The sequence below is a fragment of the Manacus candei genome, unplaced genomic scaffold (assembly GCF_025592945.1).
Source record: "Manacus candei isolate 608988 ecotype Guabito, Panama unplaced genomic scaffold, ASM2559294v1 h1tg000028l, whole genome shotgun sequence".
NCBI lineage: Eukaryota > Metazoa > Chordata > Aves > Passeriformes > Pipridae > Manacus > Manacus candei.
The window spans coordinates 17,608,569-17,634,196 of record NW_026138076.1 but is presented as its reverse complement, the minus strand read 5'-3'; the positions used below and the strand labels follow the sequence as shown (position 1 = coordinate 17,634,196).

The following is a 25,628-nucleotide window of genomic DNA, read 5'->3' as shown; positions in this document are numbered from 1 at the left end:
TAGTATACAGAACTGTTATTACCCAGGGTTTGTCTTAAAGTAATATTTGCTAGCTTTTCTCTGGGTGCTTGTGCATCGTTCATTGTTTACATTAACCAAGTTTATATTTTATTTCTATTTCACTTGTACTTTTTGACGGGTTGAAAATTTTTATTGTTATATAAGAGTTTCATTAGGAAATATCTGCAGGCTACAGAGTGATAGTCATAAATAAGAGGAGCGCTATCATTCTGACCTTATCAGGCGGCTGTGGACAATTTTTCTTCCACCATCAGTACTTGATTCTTTTTATCTGATGTCTTTTATATTAAAATTCAGCATATCTACTGAAAAAGCAAAGCTGTCTTGAAATAAGAAATGTTAAACCAAATGAAAGTTTCCTTTTATTGTATACCATGTGTTTAAGGGTTAGCAAGATAATAATTGAGATATCCTGAGCTGCCTTATGGGTACTCTTGAAGATTTTTAAGTTACTGGTATGACTTTTTTGCTCTAGTAACCAACTAAAATATATGTAGGACAAATGAGTTCTTTTCACAGAGTTGTATGGTGGTGGCTCAACAGAGTGAAATGCATAAAACACTGTACAGCTCCTTGAATGGAAGGAAAACCGTATGGGAATGACTGTTAGCTGAGGTGTACAGTTGCAAGATCATATTCTGAAATTAGTGGTTTTGTTTTAATTGAATATTTGAAATAAGCATTCAAGGGTTGTGGAGGGGTTGTGGGTTGGTTTGTTTGGTTGGTTGGTTTGGTTTGTTTTAAAGAAGTTAAACCCATCTAAACCCATGTAATCCAATTTAAAGCAAAAGTAGCAGTAGGTGAGTTTCTTTATGCTCATAATTCATTATTTTTTCCATTACATTCACCACAGTCAAAATATTTCTAAGTTCTGTTTGTCATTTTTTTTTTCTAATTCATATTTCTGTATGAAATTAGTGCAAACAGTACATGCTTTGGAACCACCATGGATTCTACCCATTCTGGTAACAGTCTTGATAACAGATGCCTTTGTCAAGGACATAGATATTTTGGGTGCAATTGAATAAAAAGCATGAATGAATCTAAAACACATTCTGTGTGGCATTTCCTTTATGCAATGTACCTTTTTACCCCCTTCTCCGTGGTCATTAGAAGAAATTGCCATAGTCATTGCATAAACTATTACTAGAAAGAGGAAGAAAAATCTCATGTTGCTCTTGCTGCATTTTTTGATGCATAACTTTAGCCAAAAACTAAAAAGACTTGAGTTGAACATTTGAGTCCTTTCTATGGCTGAGGAAAATGTTGTGCACATGAGAAGCTTAAAAATGGATTTTATTGTCAGTTTAATGCCTCTGATTTCAGAAAGATCATGTTAGTATAAAACACTGGTATAAAACATTTCTTCAAAAAAATATTTTTAACCTTTGATTAGTTTTGGTAACATCATAAGGATTGTTTTGGTTGGTTTGTCATGACCTATCCAAAACATCATATAAAATATACACCATCTATACATTTAAATGTCCATTGAGATAAATCAAATTAAACTAAACTTCTGAAATATATAAATGAAACTAAACAAAAGTTTTAAAATTCAGCTTCGGTATTTTGGTGACTTAGCACGTGGCTTCCTAGGACAATACTAATATTGAAGTTCTTTAGCGTTGCAAAAACTACAGTGAGCATAATCTCTCAGAATACTGTGTATTCCATTCTTCATTTTTACAGTGAATGAATCTTAATTGGATTATGTGATGCATCAATATTACTCAGTGAAATGAAATTATTTTAATATCAAAATTGACTATCTTCTTTGGGGGAATTTTATTTTCAATGTAGTCTTCATCTGTTAGTTGTCTACCGTCAACACAAAATTAAGTAGAAAATCCCAAAATGTGATTTCACAAATGTAATATTCTAATAAATTTTACTAGAGTAGAAACTGTTATGTTTATATCTATCACAGTGAGTACAACAGTGTTTTGATGAAAGATATAAAAAGAGTGTAAACTTTATGTGTTATTAAACAAACTTGGAAATGTATCAATTGGGCAGTATCAATTAAAAAAAAACAACTGGAAATATAACAAACCAGGCTAATGTAGTACAAAAAGTAATGGAATGTGACACTTACAAAATAATTTTTGTTTCTCCTATACTAAAAAAAAAGAAGTAGTTGATTTTTTTGGTACTTTTCCTTGGTTTTGGCATGCTACCTGTATGAAGCATATGGTGGTGGTTTTTTTGCACTAACTGCTTCTAAGACTTTAATTTTGAGGTATTGTGAAAATCGTGTTGCTGTTCTATAACATTCCTGTAATTAGCCTAGAAGTACTTCAGTAATCCTTCCGTTTAGTTCAGGAGAGGTCTGCTTGTAAGTTTGTTCAGTCCTCACTCTGTCGTATACAACTGATTTTCTAAATGTCTTATTAGAAAATATTTAGTTGTACAAAACTGAAACATAGTAGGAGAAATATCTTGGTTCGAGAGCTAATAGAAGATGTTTTGCAACTGGATTAATATTTCTAAAAATTGTTTACGTAAAAGAGTTTTGAAAAGGGAATTCAGGAAACAGAGACTTTGTGCTCTGTTGCTGATGTAGTGCATATTTATATAATGTGTAGGAGCAAGTACTGGTAGAACATGCGAGTGCGAATGATGTATTTCATCCAGTAGTCCACACTGGACAGTTGATCCATGTTGTATAACTACATTCAAAATAGTATTGTTGGTAAAACGCATTAAAAAATGGACAAAACAGCTCAAGACTCTCACTTGTATTCATTTTGGTATTCAAGTGGTGATGTCAGGCCAGACACACTGAAGTTCATTTTTGAGTACAGATAATTCATTTCTTAAATAACTAATACCTATATTAGTAAGGAAGAAACTGTCAACCTTTTTTTACATATTTAATCTCCAAAATATATGTAGCTGTTCTATAATTTATTTTTCTGAGTAAAATTTTTCCTTTTATTATTATTATTATTACCTCAGTATACTATCAAGGAACAGAGTTTAGCATTCTAAATTAATTAGCTTACAGGAAGACAGTGTTTCAGTTATATATACAATGGCCAGAAAACATTCCTACAGCAACACGTAATAAGTCATAAGAAATATTATATTTATGTTAGTATATCATATATTATATTAAATTGATCTGGTTATCTTAAAACTGCTATATCAATGATGAATGAATATATGTTACAGCAATTACTCTAGTCTTCTCTAGGATGGTATTAACTTAAAAAATGAACAACGCCCCCCCCATACCTGTCCTTTATTAGCAAACAATTTTTCAATTTAAGGCTTTGAAATAAAATATTTAGGCATTTTCTCCAGCCAGCTTTCTCAGTGCCAGAACTTTAGTCTTTATAGTTTATTTCAACACTTCCTCAGGATTTTTTCCCATATTTCATGCGCTACATTATATATTTTCCTGTTTCAACAGCTTTTTTTATGAATGGCAGATTTTAATTTAGGTTAGAATAATTCAACTGCAGTACTGAAGATTTAAGTTCAAGACTTAACATTAGGCTAACTTTACATTAATATTTCTAATAATATTTCTGTCATTCGGAAATATATCAGGTCACCACTAACTGCTGCCAGATAGGCGTAAATTTTACATATTTTATATAAAATTCATGAAAAATTAAGTTAAGGGAAGGTCATTCTACTATGTTGAACTGTAATATTACACTTGATGTGCTGTGCAAACTCCAAACAAATAATGAGATTTTTCATAATAATTAATAAAACTTTTTTAAAAAGGATTAAAACTTACGGTACTGAGATTACATGCATATTTTTCATATCTTGTATCTGTGTACTTATTTCCAGATAACACAGAAGAACTACAGAAGAAATTAGGTGCACTTAATGCATCTGTTGCTGTGTTGTTAGTTCAGTCTGACACTACACAGACAACACAGTGTGAAACATAGCTCCAGTCATACATCTTCATCTCTTACCTCACTACCTTCCCTCTATGCCTTATAAATCTTATCATCTATCTGTGCTTTGCATCGGTTACTCCCCCAATGTTTCAATACTCCAGTTAGCTTGTAACCTAGTGAAGCTGAAGAGGAACATTCCTTAGGGATTTTATGTGTCACTGAGTTTCTCTGGGCAATGGTTCCCTTCTGGTATCTTTTTATAGTCATCTGCACTAGAGCTGTAAGGGGAGGAAGCAATAGTGCAGGCAGCTGGAGAGCAACTGGCACTATGGAAACTAACTACTAGTCACATCCCTGAAATCAGAGATTATGCTTCCCAGAGATTTGCGTTTCAAAGGGTCTGTGTTTGCAAAAACTAGTTTGATTTAAGCTTTTTAGAAAACCCCATCCCTGGAGAAAAACTTCATTTTTCATTCAGTTAATAGAATTAATGTGTCTTGTCCGGTTTATTCTTTTTGAGCATTTTTTATCACTACCTGATTCCACTGATTCAACCTGATCAACACTGAGAGTATGGAAATGCAACCTTATCATCAGGAGACAAAGGACATTCATATGGTATAAGCTGTAATTCTGGATCATCTGCTTAATGCTAGACAGCCTCAGGTGCAATACTACCTATTTTTATGTACTTTTTATGATTTTTGAAGAAAAACAAAAAATTATACTCTGAAGTAGCCATAGATATTTTCCATTGTAATTGCTTTTGGGGTAGTTTTCATCAATTCTGTAAGGTAATTAATACTTATGCATAGAGTAACTTCACAGAATGGAAAACAGCAATGAGCTTATGACTACAAATGTCGTTCTTAGAATAATAGACTACTCCTGTTATCAAATATGAATGAAATATTGAGACCATCATTGTTCACATCATCTACCTGCATAGCATTTCTCAAGCCAAACCTTATGATTAGGGAACTCATGTTGCTGATTGCAGCAATGTTCTTCCATGATGCTGTGGATGAGGAAGAGTAACACTATGGGCACTCCAATGGTGGCACACATCCATCTTTCTTAAAATGTCCTTTCAGAAAGAAGCACTCAAATCAATCAAACCAATGGATGTCTGGGTTTATTGGCTGGTGCTGTTTATTCAAATAATGCATTAATTTCCTAATTTTTTTTCTGTTAATGACCAATTTAAGCTGAAAAGTGAAGCTTTACTGTTGTGAAGTTGTGATGCATTAAATTTGGCCTTCAACTAAGAACTCACCAGCTACTCACTTCAGCAGTTTGGGGAAGAGAATTGAGACGGAAAAAATGAGAAAAATGTGTGGATCAAGATAAATGCGATTTAATAAGTGAAGAGGAAAAAAGGATGGGAAGAAAAAAGGTGATGCAGACCAATGCCCATTTCTGTACTCTCTGCAAAGAGATAATACTCTGTTAATCAACATGGCGTGCTCCAGGAATTGTTCTTCTGAAATAAAATGTCAGTGCCAACTTTTTTGTCGCATTTTAAGGTATTTATATAAACCTTGTCTCATAAAATAATAAGCATTTAATTCCCAACTCCAGTGAACTACAAGGTGTTTGTGATGGTCTTGTTGCTTCTGGCTTATGTGCTAAGACCAATCACTTCTAAATATCTAACCGGTACTAGATACAATATAGACTCCCATGCTGCCTTTGTTCTCTCCCTTAAATATGTTGCTGCTTAGTGAATTTAGTATTTAGGGTATCAGTAAATTTCCTTCAATGTATTAGGCAACTTTTTCTTTTCCGCTCCAGGGTAAGCTGAAAGCAAATGACTTTTTTAATATGGAGATCATATCTACTCACTGGGAAGCATTAAAAATCTTTCCATTTCTGAAAAAGTTACAATAGGTGACCTCAATATTTTCTCAGTTTATGAATCAGAAGGCTCTGATTTTACAGTTCTATTTCTACATAATTTTTTTTTCTTAAAAGAGATCTTGCAATCTAAAAAGGTGAATTCATAATGAATTGTTTGTGGTGCTCTGGCTATCACCCTTTTATTTTAGCATGTGATGACTGTTGTGAAATAGATATGAAATAGAGATTAGAGCTTTTCCACTTAGTCTACTTTGCCTTCCATAGCCTTTCAATCAGTGACAGAGAGCCACAAGAAAGAGCGTGAAATCACATTGAATCAAATAAGAGAAGCATTATTAGGATGAGAATAATTAGCTTTATACACTAGCTATATCTTGAGAAACTTATTAAAACTGATTTTCACTATCACACTAAATCTTTCGAGTGAAGAATTGCACTGTGCAAGAAAATTTCTTGATAGACTAGCCCACTGTACTGCCTCTTAAACCTCCTGAATCCAGAAGATTTAAGGAGATAACTTCATGAAGTCATTCCAGTAGCTCAAAATTTTAAGGATGTTAGATTGCCTATTTAAGGTTGAGTGCATTATAAAAAATGTTTTCAAAGCTACTTTACCAGGCAATTCAAGTTTCTCTTATATTTATTTAGAATCCTACACAGTAATTTGAAGACAACCAATTTAACCAGGTGGAAGCCAGTAATTTGATAATAACTCAGCAGTCATAGCGAAGGCAAAAGTCATAGCAGCCATGGCAAAGAATTTGTCCTTGTTATCTTGCCTCAAAATATATTGTAAGAATCATTTGCTGATCTCAGCATCTGTATAAAATAGTTAAGAGAGAAATTAAAGTTTTCTGATTTTTTCCAACATAAAGAACAGTATTAAAAACAAGCATGTGATATGTGTCTAGATGCAGAACAATAATTTAGGCTGTTATAGTTTGCAATGATAGAAGTCCTTTTGCTTGAATAATCTTAAATTTTATTTTAAGGAAGAAATTTCCACTGACAAATGCTGTAAAAAACAACCCATTTAGTTTTAACCGGGTTTTATATATATTTATGTGTGTGCGCATATATACATATATTTATTTATTTTTATTTATTCTTTTTGCCTTTAAACCTAATTTTTTCACCAGTTTACACTTGAAATAAATACTTTATTCTCACTAATTTCTTGTGTTGAATATCCTGTTAGTTGATTTCTGTAATTCCTAAGTGCAGGTATATGCTCCACCTTTTAAAAGATTGATTTTCTGTTCAAACTGGTCATCTACAGCCGTTGAAACAGATGATCATTTTTGAGTCCCAATATAAGCAATTGTGAGGGAATTACTATATTTGTAATGAGGATTCTTTTATATATAGGTTTGCTTTAAATTTGAAGTCTCCAAAATAGTTCTTGCCGGTATAGTGCCAAGCTGTTTATTCGGGTTATTAAACTTGTTTCTGAAACATTTATGATAAACAGTATCACCTGTTGTGAATTCTCACTGAATAAAAATGAGTTTCTGCACTTAAAAAAATACCTTCTTGTGAGACAGGAAGAATTTTAAAGATCATGAAGTTCTAGTTTGGGTTCTTTAGCTTTATTTGTTAGAAGGCACCAAGCATTTTCAGTGAGCTATAATTTTATTGGGCTTGCATGGTAAGTATTTGGTAGCAGGGGAGTCTCTAGGTGTGGCTTCTGTAAGAAGCTGCCAGAAGCCTCTCCGTTGTTCAATGGAGCAAATGCCAACCAGCTCTGAGAAGGACCTGCTCCCGGCTGAGGCTGAGCCCATCAGCAATATTGGTAGCACCTCTGCAACAACAGAGTGAAGAAAGGGAAAAAAGACCTGCACAATTACATCTGTAGAAAGGAGTAAAAATATGTGCAAGCAACAGTTCTGCAGACAAGAAGTTCAGTGTAGAAGGAGGAGAAGGAGGTGCTCCAAGTGCTGGAGCAGAGATTTCCCTGCAGCCTGTGGTGAAGACTATGGTGAGACAGACCATTCCCCTGCAGCAGGTATCCATCTGCAGCCCATGGATAACCCCATACCAGAGCAGTGGAGGCTATGACCCCATGGGAATCTCCTGGCAGAACCTGTGGATCCATGCAGAGAGGAGTTCACGCTGGAGCAGGCTTCTGGCAGGGCTTGTGACTCCCTGGGTGACCCACACTGGAGCAGTCAGTTCCTAAAAGACTGTACCCCATGGGAGGGACCTACACTGGAGCAGTTCCTGAAGGACTGAAGCCTGTGGGAAGAAATCACATTGGAGAAGTTTGTGGAGGACTGTCTCCCATGAGTGGGACCCTATGCTGGAGCAGGAGAAGAGTGTGAGGAGTCCTCCCTCTAGGGAGGAAGGAGTATCAGAGACAACACAGGATGAACTGACAGCAACCCGCATTCCCTGTCCATTTGTGCCCCTGAGGAGGGAGAAGTTAGAGAATTCGGGAGTGAAGTTTAGCCTGGGAAGAAAGGAGGTGTGGGAGAGAAGGTGCTTTTTAACATTTGGGTTTTATTTCTTACCCTATTCTGATTTTCTTGATAAAAAATTAAACCAATTTCCCCAAGTCAAGTAAGTTTTGCCCATGACAGTGCCTGCTGAGTTGTCTCTCCCTACTCTTATCTCAGTTCATGAGACTTTCATTATATTTTCTCTCCCCTGTTCAGCTGAGGAGGGGAGTGGTAGAGTTGCTTTGGTAGGCACCTGGTATCCAGTAGGGTCAACTCACCACATAATATTATTATATTATTTTAACAATATTGTTTAAAAAAATTTTACGTAAAAGTCCTTTTTTTCTATGAGGTAAATCATTAATCTTCCTGTTTTTCAGTCTTATCTTAACTTTTCACCAAGTCTTAAGAATGTAGTTTTAATTTTTACACACTCAATTTTGTTAATAAACTAACACCAGAATTAGCATATTAGAAGACTCTAATGCAAAAATTCTATACCCACATCAAGATAAGATTAAAAATATTTGCTAGATTAGGAACATCCATCAGTGATTTGTTTAAGAAAAAGATAAAGCATGAACAAAAGGCTAAAGTATGTACCTTGTAAAGCAGAAATCTTATTTTAGTAACTAGATATTTAACTAACCATCATTGCTCCAATGAATACTTCATCAAGTTATTGCACTTTCACCAAAGCCATTGAAATTGTGACTCCATTTCCAAGATGATCACCAGCCATGAGATTACAATTGTGCTCTATAAATTCCTCTCTGATACAATAAGGGTTACACTAAAGTTGGTAAGCTTCTACATAAAGGGACCAAAGAACATTGTTTCAAAATCTGCTGAAACTAATGCTTGAAATGTTCAAAGAGAACTGGATTCCTGTCTGCCCCTTTCACAGTAAGCACTGAAGTTGGTTTCTTTGTAATGGATTTTCCAAATAGGTGGGATTTCAACGAATTTCATATATGTTTGGTCTGTACCCTAGCCTGAACTATTAAAAATCCAAATACAAGGCAGCTGGAGTCAGTGTTTTCACTGGTGTATCAAGCCATATCTCTCTGATTGTGACTGGAATATCCTGAGTTCTTTGTCCTGCCCATGTATTTAACCTGCTGGTCTAGGGAAATTATTTCCCCAATGCTTCCAGGAACACATTTTGTTCAATCTCAGAAGAAATTGTATCAACACCGTATCTTTTTCTCTATCTTTAGAAAGATCCAAATAGGGTCTTCTTTCACACTACTGAAACTCTATGTTACTACTGAGGTTTGGGAATGAATAACTCTAAAGTCTACAATATCCCTAACATGTCTTCAGATCATTGGTTGAATGCTTGAAAACTATGAACTGAAACAGCTTGTGGCAATGAAGCTTAACTGAAAGCAGATATGCTCCTGTAGAGAAGCCCTGGAGGCTGTTTGTTTAAGACTGGTTTTGGTGTTACCTTTTGACAAAAGTTAAGCAGCTCTCTGCTAAACGTGTTGGCTATTACAGACCACATTGTTTAGGAATTTTATTCTTCCCTTGCTGCAGAAGAGAACCACCTAGCTGCCTAGCTCGGACATGAGCATTCTGCCAGAGGCACAATAGAAAGAGTACTATTCCTACACAATCAGTGAACAGGAATTTAACCCAAAGAGATTTAATCCAGAGATTTTTCAGCATGCTAAGCAACTGTAGAGAATTTTCCAGTGATTCATATGACTGATATTTTAATTAATTTTATGGATGTTTCTAGTTTTAAATACAGCAGATGATGTTTTAACTATACATTTAGCAAGAACACCGCTCACTTTATAAAGCGCTTTAATATTAGAAAAGTGTTAAAATAGCTATCGATAATGATGAAATTTTATGCATCCCTAATGAGTTAATTAAAATGTTTCAATTTTAATAAGAATTCTGCTGCTGTCAATGGGATGAAAGTATTTGGGCAGATTTTTAGCGTCTTACCTCAGTGCCCAGTGGACATAACAACAGAAATTAAGCACAAGTAATTAATACCAACAGAAAAAAAAAATAATAGTTAAAAGCGATAATTGCCATCTGTTCTTGTCAGTATTATTAATGTGCACAGAATAGCCTTTATTACAAAATAGCTTACAACTGTAGTGTTGACAAAACTTGTTTCTTTAAAAGTAGCTGGACTTGCATTAAAGAAGGTAAGGTGGGCAAACAAATTCAAAATGTTAACACAGCCTAAGAGTATTGGTGTATCAGCCAATTTATAATTAGTTGCAGTCTGAAAGGAATACAGATCTCAGAGGAATAAAACTACAATAATTCTTGTGGATAAGATTGTGAACCATTCATGCGTTATGCTTTGATACCCTTTAACTCTTAGAATTAATCTGGCAATGTAAATTTGATTTCTTATTTTCTGAGGAAGATTTACGCCTTGTTTCAGTTTCCATAGCTACTAGTGTTCACTTAATGTATTTGCTATGCAAAAATAAGCCTTTTTTCAGTTTTGTAAGTTTAGTATACTCTATATGGCAGGACTTTTGAATAACTTTCTAGGCCTAGAAGGAACAAGTTAATGCTGTTTACTAAAATGATACTTTACAACTAGTTATTATCAGATATATAGTTATTATCGTAGTTTCGTGAGGCTCATTTGTGTTCTCATGTTATCACAAGATCCTACATTCTCCTGAATCGCTTTCAGGAGATATAGGTAAAAAAAATTGTTAGGTAAAAAAACCCTGGGATTTTACTCATTATTCTCCATAATACAGAGGGAGGATGTTCTGTGATCTGAGGCAGAACTCACAGCAGAGCAAACCAGTTGCGGTTGGCCAATGCTTGTAGCTCACAGAACATCTCTTGCCTCACCTTAGCAAACCAAAGGCTGTTCTGTGGATCACTGAAAAACAAGAGCTGGATTTTTTTTATTAGCACAGGATTCAACTTAGAGTTACTCCTAGTTTGTGGAGAAATTAAATATACGTCCCTATTCAGGGTGGTATTTAAGCAAACGTATAGCTTTAGGTAAATGTTTAAACTCAAGATTTTCCCATGCTGAAAAATGTTTGAAATACTTTCTGAACTGAGGCAATAGAAATTTGTCTCTTGAGACAGTGAGCTCTGCAACTTATCAAATTCAGAGAGAAGTTCAGGAGCTATAGACAATGAAATTTAGAGCCTTGATGCTAGCTCTGAACAAATAACAATATCGGCCTTTTTGCTAGCTTTGAACAATAATAATTTCTGTTTTAAATGTAAAGGAGTTTGATTTGTGGTTTTAATGTGTGTTACTTTACTTAATTCTGTATGCCCATTTTGTTATCCTGGTAATACATTACTGTAATTAATAAATAATAAAAATAATAAAAATAATAATAAATAATAATAAATTTGTTCAGTTGAATTTTATTTTAATGCCAACTCAAAAGAAATGCATTTAAACAATAAGATCTGTAAGAGATGACCAAGTGTCTTGAAATGAACTGATGTGCTTTGGTTTTCTCACAGTATATTTAAGCTTTTGTTCTTCAAATTGTTCATCATTGGAGATTACCATCCATGTGTATACATGGATAATATATGACACTTTTTTTCCTATAGTGATTTTCACACGACTGTTCAATTACTGTTTCTAAGGTGTAATTTGAGAAACATTAAGAAAATTGTGAGATGTTAGGTTTAATTAATCTGAAAAGAATTTCAGATTAAAAAATATTCAATTTAATACACAGAGGCTAATGATCACAGAAGCCAAATACTTCTAGAAGTATTTTATCTTTATATGTTTATTTCAGCCAAAGAGATAAAATGGCAATTTTAAGGAAGAAATAGTGACATTTCTGAGTTCAACATTCAAAATCAGTGGATATAAATATTTTGCTGATGCTAACAAAGAATTCCTTTTTTATTTGTCAGCTTGAAAGGCAACAGTAATCACTCACAGCAGTTTATAATTCTTAAAACTCTGGTCTTACCAAGAACTTACCTACAATAAAAGATCAGTTTATTCAACTGTTCTGTGCTTTGGATATCTCCTTGCACTGGAGAAAGAGGCTTTTCTTTGTTTGCATTACTGAAGTAGCAGCTTGGGTTGGTTGATGTGTCTTTGTTGTATCTCTCTTGTAATTCCTGTCTCACACAGTTTTTTGAAAGCATACAGTGCCTATCAGTTCTATTTATGATCTGTTTTTATTATTACTCAGTTGCCAGACATGGGTTTTCATGGATTTTGTCTGACAGGATTGGCTTCCAAACGGCTTCCAGATTGGCTTCTGAAGCACTTAAGGTGCTTTCTCTGAAGCCCTTCAAGACTGTTCCATTTTGGTATAGCTAAATTCACAGTAAAGTTTAATTTTTGTGGGAAATTTAACATCTTCATATAAAATGTGTGCATAAGAGTCAGGAAACAGCTGCTGTCAAAGATGTTTCTAGCACTCTTGTATTTGAATAGAGTTATTCAATTACATATCAAGTTCTAAATGATGCCTCCTCATCACAATTAACTGCTGGGAAACAAAGTACCAAGATGCAAATAATAATGCACTCATACACCTCAATACTCTTTAATATTTCATCTAACATAAGTGAATGAATTTATATTATTTTCAAGTATACAAGAGCCAAATGCAAACACTTGCTATGTCACTCTCAGGAGATTTGCTTACACTTTTTTTTTTGTCAGTACATTACTCAGGTAAATCATGGTTCTTATGTTATAAGAGTTTGGAATAAAAGAGCTTTATTTTTCAGGAATCATAAGATCATGTGTGATCTTCGACATCAATTAGAACGTAGAAGCATAATAAGAACATAATCCTGGTTTATGAACAGATACCAAGTGATGACAGAAGATGCTATCTTTTGTTTTTGTTAAGGACCTTCAACTCCTATTAAGTATAAAATCCCAAAAGCAATGTGGTAGTCTGCCTATAAAAGCTGACCATCCAGTCTTCATTAGTAAATGGTCATATACACTTAAAAAATTAATAAGAAAATAATAATAAAAAAAAAACAAAAAAACAACAAACAAACAAACAAACAAACAAACAAACAAAAACCAAAACAAAACCAAAACCAAGAAGGGTGAGACAAAGAACAAATGCATTACTTTAACAGATCACAAAATAAATGCTAAGGGAACATTTCTGATTGTTACACATGGAGTAGATGTCAGTCTAGACTCACCTGTCTAACTGACCCTAATTATAATAGTATGTACATAGGTTGTCCTCTCCAGCATAGGATAACGATTAACCACACAATTATGTACTATAGCAGTACTATGATGCTATATTATTTTCTTAAAACATATGGCACTTCTAAGTAGCTAGACTTTTACAAGATCATAAATCCATGTACTATAACCAGCACAACTATGAAGTTATGTGAGTTTAAAGTATACACTGTCTTCCCAATATTCCAAATGTATGTTAAGGGAAATGCCCAGACTTGCGACTTGGGATTCCATTAAAAAGTTCTTTCCCTAGGAGCTTTGTACACATAGGTTTTACATTTAATGTTTTTTCTTTAAAGCAATTCTCTGCTTTTGTCTTGAAGACCAGGAGTATCACTAGATGATCTTGTGAGAGCATCTTGGTTTTGATGGTCTTACAAGGTTGTCTAATTTTTTCTTTAAAGAATTATGTCTGTGGATGAAGTTTTTATCACTGGGCCAAATTCAAAATAAAGAGAGAATTCTTCAGTGCTTAGCTTCTTAAAGAGTTACAAATGCTAGACTAGATTCATAAAATTTATTATGCCATTTGTTATCAGACCATACTGTTTGTTTCTTATACTTAGCATAAGTACAAAAAGGAATGAACCAACTTGCTTTTCTAATCTTAGCAGTCCCTAGTTTTCTCCAGGAAGCTGTCTGGTTGCTGGATGCCACTGGTAAAAGTGAAGGAAAAATGGCCAAAATTTTTCTGTTTCCTAGAACATAAAAAATAATTGTGAATTTCTATTTGGTGTCTTTTCTCCTGATACGCTGAACTGATCAATGGGGAAAACAGCCAGGAAGAGTCATCTCTGAAGACCACAACAATTTTGTGTGTTGTCAACTTACACAGATGTTCATTTTACATCAATTTTCTGTGTTATTCAGGCAGCTTTCAAATTAATGTAGTCAAAAACATTAATGACCTTTAAAAAGCAAAACAAGTATTAGCAATGGAATATTAAATAGAGAAACCTTCTGTATTTGATATCAAGTTGTCTATCAAACTACAAGTATTTCTAAAATGGTGGGCACTGAGAGATATTAAATTCATTACCCAAATATTGAAAAACTATATGTGTGACGATATAAATTTCCTTCTCTTAATTTCTCTTAATTTCTCCCTACATGTAAATTCATATCCCCCAATTCTTAGCTGTATGCCCTGATACAAACATCTCTTGATCATAATTTCTTATGTGTAGTGTACGAAAATAGTTTGCAGGTGCTGGACTTAAAATTGCCACTTCAGCTACCATTCAAATGGACACAGGAATGCAATTTCATCAACACTATAAACCCTTATGCTTCCATTGTGTTTATGCAGCTGTCTCGAGGACCATATGTACATGTAATTATGTAGCTGTATTACACATAATTTTTCTTCCTATTTTAATTGTTTATTTCTTTGAGTGTGGCCATTTCTGTTGCAGTCAATTTTTTTTTCTATACAATTCTCTATACAAACTAAGATCAAATACTATGACTTTCAGAGGGAGACATGGATGGAGGCAAGATATGATACTGAGTCAAGATTAGAATATCAGTTACAGAAAAAAATAGTAAAATGTAATGACCCATATGCTTAGGTTTTTTAACTAATATTTTCTTCATTGTCCTACATTTCTATCATACGAGTAGCAATTTCAAAGGTTTCAGAAGGATATAAGTAACATAATTACAACACTATTTTTATAGTGTAGTGCATGAGTCAAATTACAATGACAGTGAGCATCATCATACTTGACTTCCTGTGAGATTCATTCATCATCTCTAACATGTATTATCTAATTGCTTCAGTGTTTATGCATTTTGACTAGGTTATATTTATTATATCAGTAATGTGTAGATAGATGTTTTCCTGTAAGTCTGATCCTCAACATTTCTATACTACTTTACTGTGTACTATATTACTTTACTTATTATTCTTGTGTTGCAAGAATAAAAAACCCAAACCAAACTAAGCCAAAACCCACCTGTATTGGGTTGACCCTCACTGGATGCCAGGTATCCACTAAAGCTGCTCCCTCACTCCCCTCTGCAACTGGATAGAGGAGAGGAAAAAGAAACAGCGAAGGATTCATGAGTTGAGATAGAGCTGGGAGAGGTCACTTACTGATCACCGTCATGGGCAGAACAGACTCACAGTGGGTATTGTACTTAAATTTATTACTAGCAGGATCAGAGCAAAAGAGTGAGAAATAAAATAATCTTAAAAACACCTTCCCCGCACCCCTCCTTCTTTCCAAGTTCCACCTCCTCCCCCACCCCAGCAGTGCAGGGAGGCAGGGAATGGGGGTTATGGTCAGTTGTTGTTTCTGCCACTGCTCAGGAAGAGGAGTCCTTCACCTGCTCCCGTGGAGTCCCTCCCATGAGAAATGGTCCTCCAGTGTGAGTCCATCCCACAGGAAGCAGTTCTTCACAAAACTGCTGTCCCATGGCTCACTTCTCCATGGGGTACAGTCCTTCCTGAATGAGCTGTACCAAGGTGGGTCCCCCACAGGGCCGTAAGTCCTACCTGGGAAAAACTTGCTCCAGCATGGCCTCCTCCCTCCACAGGCTGCAGGTGTCCAGCAGGACGCTGCTCCATCTTGAGCCTCCCACGGGGTCACAGCCTCTTTCAGATATCCACCTGCTCCAAGTTGGGCTCCTCCATGGGCTGCAGGTGGGTCACTGCACCTTGATGGTCCTCCATGGGCTGCAGGGGCACAGCTGCTCCAACATGGTCTGCACCAGGGGCTGCAGAGGCCTCAACTCCAGTGCCTGGAGCACCTCCTGCCCCTCCTTTTGCACTGACCTTGGTGTCTACTCCTCCCTTCCCTGGCTGGAATTTTCCTCTGCACAAAAACTTTCTGTTCTTAAATGTGTTACCACAGAGGCATTACTATCACCCCCAATTGGCTCGGCCTTGGCCAGCAGCTGGAAGCACATCCTGGAGCCGGCTGGCATTGGCTCCACCAGACAGGGGAGCTTCTAACAGAAGCCACCACTATAGCTTCCTCCACTACCGAAACCTAGCCACAGAAACCTACTACACAACCAAACAAAAAATCAAAACCAAACACAACCCCCCACCCATAATTATGTGCAGAAGGGTTATTTTTCATTGTGAAATGTTTCATTTTTCCTTACTGGAAATTTTTCGTAATGTTGGGGGACACAGGGAGTCAGGGCAGGGGCAAGGTGGGTGCCTTTTTTGTGTTTGCTTTGAGAGTGCAAAAAGAAAGGAATTGAATATTAGTTGTACCACTGCAAAGGCTATGATCATGTTTTGTTCTGAAATAATAGCTTCCCCACCCCCACCTGCCCCTCTCTAGAGCTGCAGTATACAGGAGTTTCTTCCTAGTTTCTTAGTTTTTCAATAATCTAGACAGGTTCAGAAAGGTTCCCTTAAGTTTGTATAATATTTACAAGTGCGCTTCTTGTGCTTCTCTAAGGGAAAACGGGGAATGCTTTGTATGTTATATTTATCATTCTTAAATTTTGTTTTCCATTTAATATGTAAACCATTTTCCAAGGGGAATTATCATTTAATTCTGTTGCTTTCCACTTGCTACTTCATTTCAGTCGTAAGTCATCAGTGCGTTTGGCAATTCTACAGCTAGTTTCTCTGTCTGGGTAATTTATGTAGATTAGAAGCAATGAAGATCTAAGAACTGACTCCCCTGTGGCCCTTTTCAACACTTTACTTTCTAATCACTTTACTTTAATCAGTTCTTTATCTGTTCCCATGTTTAACCTGAATCTTTCCTGCTTTCAGTTTAAGATGAAGACTATCATTTGAGACACTATCAAAGGCTTTATGTAAATCCAAATTATGGTGCTTGTACTCCTATTATCAATTTTATTTCTAATCTTCTCAAAAAAATAAAGGTGACTGGTTGTCAAGATCTAAATTTCTTTAAAATTTTTATGAAGGTAAACTGTATTTGTTTTAAACTATTGACAATTATTTAATTCTCATCATCTTTAAATGTGTTACAGGTCATAATAATATGTCCTATTACTATTAATTTTATTTTTAAAACATATTATAGAAGTAATCATGTTTAAAATAATGTCACATACGTTTTTCATTTATAACAGAAAATTGAAGACAGAAAAATTAAAAAATTTATGCAAAAGCAGACAAAAGCTTTAAATAAGAGCTAAAATTACATATATATTTTTTCAAACTTTTCAGTCTAGTGGTTAGCATGGGCTATATCAGAAAAGGATTTTCTGTTGGCAGCTGCTGAAACAGGTTGTTACTGATTAGTTATGAGTCACTTAGATTTTCCTACTTAATTTCACGATAAGTAAAAAAGAACTAGTATTAATATTGATCAAAATTATAAAGGATTATTTGAGAAGCTAAAAATTTAATATAATGATTCTGGTTTTATTACTTTGATTACTAATAAAATTAAATACAAGAATAGATATGTGTTAGGGATTCAGGGTTGGTGGGTAAGTCAGGATATGTTGCCACTTTCCTAAATGATTCAAAGTTAAAGAGAATTTAAAATGCAATAAAATAAATACAAATTGATTCAGTACCTGAAGGGAGCCTATAAGAAAGAGAAGGACTTTTACAGGAGCATGTAGTGACAGGACTAGGAGGAATAGATTCAAAGAGAAAGAGAGTACATTTAGATTGGATATTTCCTGTGAGGGTGCTTAAGGCACTGGAACAGATTGCCCAGAGAAATTGTAGATGCCCCATCCTTGGAGGTGTTCAAGGCTAGGTTGGATGGAGCTCTGAGCAACCCGGTCTAGGGAAAGGTGTCCCTGCCCAAGGCTGGGGAATTGGAACTAGATGATTTTTATGGTCCTTTAGTGTTTTATTTGTCTGTCCCCATCCCAGGAAAGCCAAGACCCTTGTGCCCAACCAGTTTGTCAGTGTTCCGTTATGGGGACCACTCACTGAACAGTCCTGCTGGATCAGAGGGTAGTTCAACTGACTTGTTCTAAGAAACATGTCAACAGCATAAGGGAGACCCCTCAGCAGATCTTTCCACTTTATTCAAGAGTTTTATCCACTGCCAGCGGCTGCCAGTGCCCATGAAAGACACACTGACAGTTTACAGAATAGCACTCTTCATTAATAAAATATTGTGACAGATTAAGATTTGAGGATTGCTAGTGATAGTATCTGACTGAAAAAACATATTCAAAGCAATACACAGACAAGATCTAGTACCCAATAAAAGTATTCAGTGTGCATAGAGCACAGTTCTTACCCAAAGATGTACCCATGGGAGAGAAGACAGGTTCAGCCCATCCACTGATACCAGAAGTTATGATGGAGTCTTCTGTCACTTTTCCCCCATTATTGACTTACTTTTATACTATTTCTTTATGTTTAGGTGGAGCTTGAGTGACTTTAGTCATGGATACCTTTGGTACTGATTGGTGTAAAATTCCCTTGCTTAGCTTTTAAAGATACAGTCAAAAAAATATAGGGTGCATGCCCGGTGGGAGGTGGTTGTACTATGGAGGCTGGTAACTTGGGGATAGAGGTGTGCATTAATAATGTTACAGTTAGTATTTAATGAACTAAATTCATCTGAGGAGGGCTATTTCACCATAGTTGTTGGCTCAGCAACATCTCCTATCTCCCGTGATTGACAGGTGCTAGCAGTTTATCAGCTGCAAAGTACCATTGAGTTCCCCTCCCTGAAAGGATTTTTACAAAGTCTGGCCATGGTATCTCCACTCCATCATCCATTCCATCCACCGTAGCAGGTGCTTACTGTTGTATGGGAAATCATCATGGAGCTGCCAACCGTGCTCTATCCAGGGATTAACAGCTATGATTTCTGTACCATTAAAGCTTCTGTTAGGATGTGAATATAACTTCTCAGTTTCCTCTAATTTTACCCCTAGCCATCTTTCCACAAACTACCATTAAGCAAAACAGATTATCTTTCACCTATAGGGATGCCTGAGTTCCTGGATGTTTAGTGAGGTATGATAGAAAGTCTTCATTCTGAAATACATTAGAATACTTCACATTTCACAGTATTAAGAGTATTATTTGGGATATTATTTCCTGTTTTCCCATTGAAGACAAAAGGAAAGTTTCAGTTAGCATTTCAGTACTTTTAAAGTGATGAAAATAAATGAAAACCAACAGATGCACTGAAGTGAGACAGTAAATTTTATGTGCTCTTATCAGAGAGCTGCATTTATGAGACTACCACTCTACTGGGATATGCCTCCAAATGCCACAACCTAACAGGAAATAAGGCAAGATTTCTAAGAAGTAGAATATGTATTCTGTGATGATTGAAGTAATGAAAAGAATGGGAAGTAAGTTGATTTTTGTCCTAGAGCTGTGGAAACAGATTTGTTTCTTTGTTTCCCAAGTCTGTAAGTTAAGGTAACTTATTTGATTCAGAAAATTCAATGAACTTTTGAAAATAGATCAGTAAATAGGAAATATGAACTATTAGTAATTTTTTTTAAGTCTTTGTGTGTTCCATACAACACTACCATATGCCAAGTTGTGTACAGTATTTATTTTTATGTATTTAGTGTCATAACACCTCTGAGACAGAAATCTGTTTTGCAAGACATTGTTCAATTGGAGAAATAAAAAGTGATCCTGACCCATTGAAACTTAAACTGGAAGTGCTAAACAAGAAAGGAACAAGATACAAGAAAATGGTGGACTACAAAATTCTCTGTAGGCATAGTTACTTGGATTCCAGATATTGGTGAAAATTCTGTAGCTACCACACAGAACAAGTATGCTTAGACTAATAAAGGTGTTTTGCCCATAAATGCAGAAATAAGTGGGAGGTCAGCATTTAGGAGCTACCCGAATCACATTGAGCATAATTTCTTTTAACCTTTTGGCAATTCTAAGAGCATATCGCGTTTCATGAACTCTGCAATTTCCTTGGTGAGGATCATAGAAATACACAGACGGGAACATAATTAAGATTAATCTATATATATTAAACTAACTAATGAATGGGGTTTACTTCGGATGTGCCTTCTGAGATATCTCTAATAATACCTTATCTTTGAACAGGTAAATATTCCATTACAACAGATTGGCAAAAGGAACTGCAAAAGACTTCAAAGGTAAGGACCTCCTTAAAAACAATACTTCAGATGATCATTCCTTCTGGTTTATGATTTAGAAGAGAAAATGGAGAATGTTAATTCTTTCTGACTATCTGGCTGATAACAGAGAATTACAGATGACATTAATTGACAGACTTTGACTTCCTATTTGTGAAGCTGTATATGTATAAAAGACAAATTTTCACTTTACTTTTGTTTGAAATGATAAGCTTAATTAATTTGATAACTGCAGAAAAAAAAGATTCATGTATGAAAATAAAATATTAAAAGCTTATAGCATTTTTACTGTATTTTTCTTTGCGCAAAATTAAAAGAATACGTCTCCTGTAGCAATAGTTGACTTTTAAACTGTTCTGTCCACCCTTATAGAAAATATTCTTGTCTCTCAAGGACACAGGTAACAGGAGACAAGGTTTCACTAAAATTGTTATTTTTAAGTCATCAAGTTAGAGATGATGACAAGGACATTGTGGTCTGCCCTAAACTTGGATTTAGTAACCAGAAAAAAAACAAGAACAGTAATTTATTGTTCCAGTCGTCGTATCTGTGCCTACTTTACTTTAAAACACTGGGTACTTTGAGAGTCTGTCACACCATATATGCATATGCTTTAATGCATATACTGACAGGGATAGGAGACCCTGTATCAATTAATATTTAGCCATACTTTTCTACATTGCCTTAAAAAAACAAAGTCCCATAATTAGTTTGGCCTCCCAAAACATAGCTTATGAATTACTGATATTAATGGAGAAGAGGGAGAAATTCTGAGAAAAATTCCACAAGCTTTTGGGGATTGTGCCCGATGTCATCTGAGTACTGGACTCTTATGGGACAAAAACAAGTAGATGGAGTATCTAAGCTGAGAGGAAAAGTCAGAGGCTCATCTCAGAAGATGCTGTGTTCCCAGAAAGAAGTCTTAGGAATGCCTGAAATATTCAGCCGTTCGCTATTCTGGCTTTGGTATTCTTATTAATTTTTTATTGGTTTCTTTAGACTTTCTTTGAAAAAATCATTTAGAAATTATTTTTTTCTTCTTAATTGAAATCCCAGAGCCTTGTGAGACATGAGAAGCCATTCTCATTATGCCTCAGTGGGCTACCCAACCCCTCTTTGTATTCTTCCAATACACCTGTAATGCTTAGATTCATCAAAAACCTCCAAATTTTCAGTAGTCTATTATACTTTGGAAATAATGAAGGAAATAATATTGTAAAATGGCAGATTTTTTTGTGCATGAATATGTGTTGCCAAGTTTGTTCCATTTTTCACTTTTTCTTTTCAGGTTTTGTCTTTATATAGAAATATAATTGGTGTCATTTGTTACTTTCCCAAGTGCCTCAGATAGACTTGATCATACCATGATTTAAATAGTATTTCCTAAGTGAAAATATTTCAATAAAAGTAGGAAAAAAACCCTTAGCGATGAAAAATATGGAACAGTAAAAAAAAAAAAAAAAGAGAAAGCATAGTTAAAAAAAAAAAAAAAAGGACAAAGGAGGGAAAAGAGAGGGTTCCATAGTCCAAGGTCCTATCTGAGTGTTGCTGCAGGTGCCCAGGAGACTCATCACTGAAGGACATAAAGTATGAGGATGAGAAAATACAAATACATGTCACATTTCTGACAGGTACATCTAACTATGAAAAAAAAAAGCCCTATTCAGCATAGGAGGTTAAGGGAAGAATAAAACTAATGACATTACAATTCTCTTGAGAAGTCTTGTTTTGTTTATTAAATAAGCCACTCTAGTAAGATAAGTAAGAAAAACTGCTTAGTCTGGCAGTGTTAATTGATGCTGTCCTGGGAGTTTATTGTTATGTATTACTCTTTTTGTCCTTTCATGTAAAGATGTCAGCACATTGTATCTGACAGGATGTACTGTATATTATAAATTATTCTAATTGGGATAGAAAAATGGCCATCAATTCTCACTACTCTGTATATCTGTCATGACTTTAATTTGTACATAACATTAATTCCCAAGTATGGGGTTTATTTTAGGGTATACTTTTAGTGAATACTCTTTCTGTGAGTTTCCATTCTTTCAGATGAAAAGGAGTTTATTCCATCAAGTTTTGACACATATAGGTATATTTCCCCACACAAGTACAATGAACACATGTACACAACACGTACATGATAGGAAATGAGGACAAGAGATAAAAGGAATAGAGTCTTTTAAGGCTGACATGAGATGCTTAAAAGAGAGTTAAACACTATCCTGTGCTCAATCTGCTTTCTTGAGCACTACTAGTATTGAGAGCAGTGTTACAAACTAAAGACAGGGACAGAAAAGGGCAAGTATTACTTCATTCTCTTTTATATCATCTAATAAATGCGTGGAATGCAAGAATGGACAGACTATATCTTGTAAAGGTGGTTATAGCAATGTGGTTTTTTCCCCTAACTTCTAAAATTCTGGAGCATGTGAAGTTTTAGGGATATTTTAAAGCAAAATGAATAAATTTCATTGCAGTGAATTATTTCAGGGATGCTATTTTAATACTGAGAGCAATTATTTCCAAAGAAGATAACTCTCTATATTTCTGAATTCCATTACTATAGTGAGGCAGCTTGTAGCCATTTCAGTACATAAAACAGTTTTGAAGAGGTTTTTTCACCTTTCAAAAAACCCAAAAAAATCTAGTGGAGATTTTTGTTCTGAATTTCAGTAAAAAAATAAAAAATAAAAATAAGTATTATTTGCTGTAGCACAATTGAGCAATCAAATGTGTTCTGTTTTAGGTAAATCCTCTCTGTATTGAACATTTTGAATATTACTCTTCCTAGTAAACTGTGACAGAAGTACCTTGAGGGCAGGTATGCTAAATATTTATTTATGACATGGCTTATGCCTAAATTTTTTTCTCCTTAAAGGCACATATTTTAAGTACTAGAGCATTTCAGTTACTTTTTATTTACTGCCTATGCATTAGGAAGAATTATGAATTCAAGCATGTATCATCCATTTTGTTTAAAACCTCATTTACCAAGCAGGTATGTTTCTAATAGGAGAAAAAGATGAAAAAGATAAAAACGATACGGTTCCCACCACTACCATTTCCAGCTATGTGACTAATTCTCTTTCTTTAAGACCGAAATAGCTGTAATAATGAAAAAGAGGTAGAGTCCAGAGAATCTCTTGACAGACATACATAGTGATTTTCAAATGACTGAAGTGATTTGGGAACCTAGTTTCAAGAAAAATCAATGTGACTTAGGAGATGATGTCATCTAGCAGACAAAATGACTTTGGGCAAGATACATGAACACACTTAGGCATTGCAAGACCTGATATTCAGAACCAGCTGTAGGCACCTACATTCCTTTTATAGTGCACAAAAAGGGTTAAGCGCCTCTGAATTCGATCCACAGTCAAGAATGGATGGAGCAGAGGTTTACCTATAGTTAGTCATCAGGAAATCCTAGAGTATAGTGAAAATGATAGTGAAGTGTCAGGATTTCTAATCCTTTAATGGTTTAGGATTAATGCTGCTTAGTGCTTCAGATTACTAAACCTTGTTCTTGTTTCTTTCTTTGGTATATAGAACTGAAGTTACCTTTTTAAAAATGTAATAGGTGATTTTTCCCTGAAGAGCACAATTAATATGCATTCTACTTACTGTACTCCAGAATCCGATAACTAACTGTATCCAGACCCTGACAAGTTTTATTAGTATTTCTCATGTTTTTAAAATATTACAAGAAACAATCCTTTTTTATATATTCCTTTGTAAGCAGAATATGATATATTACCAATAATGTTAGCAGAATCAAGTGTCCATGCAAATGTAAATTCTTACCTTCCATCTAGTGAGAGCCATACTCATGAGGAGAGAGTTATACCGGGCATCAATAATTTCTTCCTGTCCTGTTGAATTGAAATTCCAGGCACAGTAAACCAAAGAGAAAGAACTGTTGTAGGTTTAGCAGTTAAATTTGGAGAACAGAGTTAGAGTACAGGTCTATAGCCGTGAGTGTGGATTCAATATGCGTTTTAAGTGAAATATTTACTAAATTACATAAACTGTCACTGAACAAATGAGTGATACAGGACTTCCCTTGACCTGTCTTTGGACACTCAATCCTTTTTAAAAAATCTAGATTTACAAAAAATCAGTTATTTTCTATTTGTGCACTTAAATTGTTTTATCCTGAGTCATTCAGAGAGAAGAAATATTCAGATTTTATTTGCTTTTGTTTTATGAACTTGCACAGTCTAGCATTATACAGGCACTGAGAACTGTATAAAAATTTGTAAATGTTTTCTCATTCTTCATCTATGAAATAAGGCTTCTTAATATGAAAATTACTTCTTCTTTGAAATTTTATAAAATAAGAATAAATCCCAAATCTTTTGCTGTTTTTTCTGTTTGAGGAACTTTGGATTTTTTTTTTTTAATTATAAACAACTGCTTCTGGCAGCTTAGTCTCATCATCTGGATTTACATAAATCCTCAGCTAAGGAACAGGAATTGACTACAGAAATTCTCCTGCTAACCTCACTTGTCCAATAGAAAGAAATGACAGGAATCTCTTCTGCCTTTTCATGTTGTCATTTGGCATGCTAGTTGAGAGATTAAAATTTAAATTTCTACAATGCATTCTGAAAAAACAGTCTCTGTCAGTAAGCAACAGCACATTACTGATCTTCTCTACTTGGGGTTTTGCTTGTTTAATCCCTCTCTCCCTGTCTCTGTCTCTAATTATTACCACCATCCCTCCTATCTTTGCGATTCAGGATGTGTGCTTTTTCGCATAGTCATGTCTGAGTCTTGTCATGTGCCTGCATTCCAGCAAGTGTTGTGGAGCAGACTGGTTTGGAAGCTGCTGCATATTTCAGAAAAAAAAGTGCATAAATCTCCTGGCCTTTTTGTCCTTTCTATACTGAAAAGTATTGTCAAGTTCTGGAACAAGCTGCTTAGGGAAGTGATTGAGTCACCATCCCTGAAGGTATGAAAGACATGTAGACATGACACTTTGGGACATGGTTTAATGGTCAGCTTGGCAATGTTAGGTTTGTTTGATGATCTGGTCTTTTCCAACCTAAATGATTCCATGATTCCTATTGAGTCCCATTGAAGCAGGAAACACAGCAGGAGAAAAAAAACTCTAGCCTCTCCAGAGGAATTGTACCCCAGCTGCTCTCCTTTGTAACCCCTTTCCATATCTTC

At 35.1% G+C, this 25,628-nt stretch overlaps 1 long non-coding RNA gene across 1 annotated transcript in view; it reads left to right on the top strand.

The window, feature by feature from the left end:
• LOC127472357 (uncharacterized) overlaps positions 1–25,628 on the top strand; it is a 325,449-nt gene that overhangs the window by 164,880 nt on the left and 134,941 nt on the right. The window contains exon 3 of the long non-coding RNA XR_007904974.1: positions 20,398–20,450. This is a non-coding gene — a long non-coding RNA (uncharacterized LOC127472357). The remainder of the gene's footprint in view (positions 1–20,397; positions 20,451–25,628) is intronic.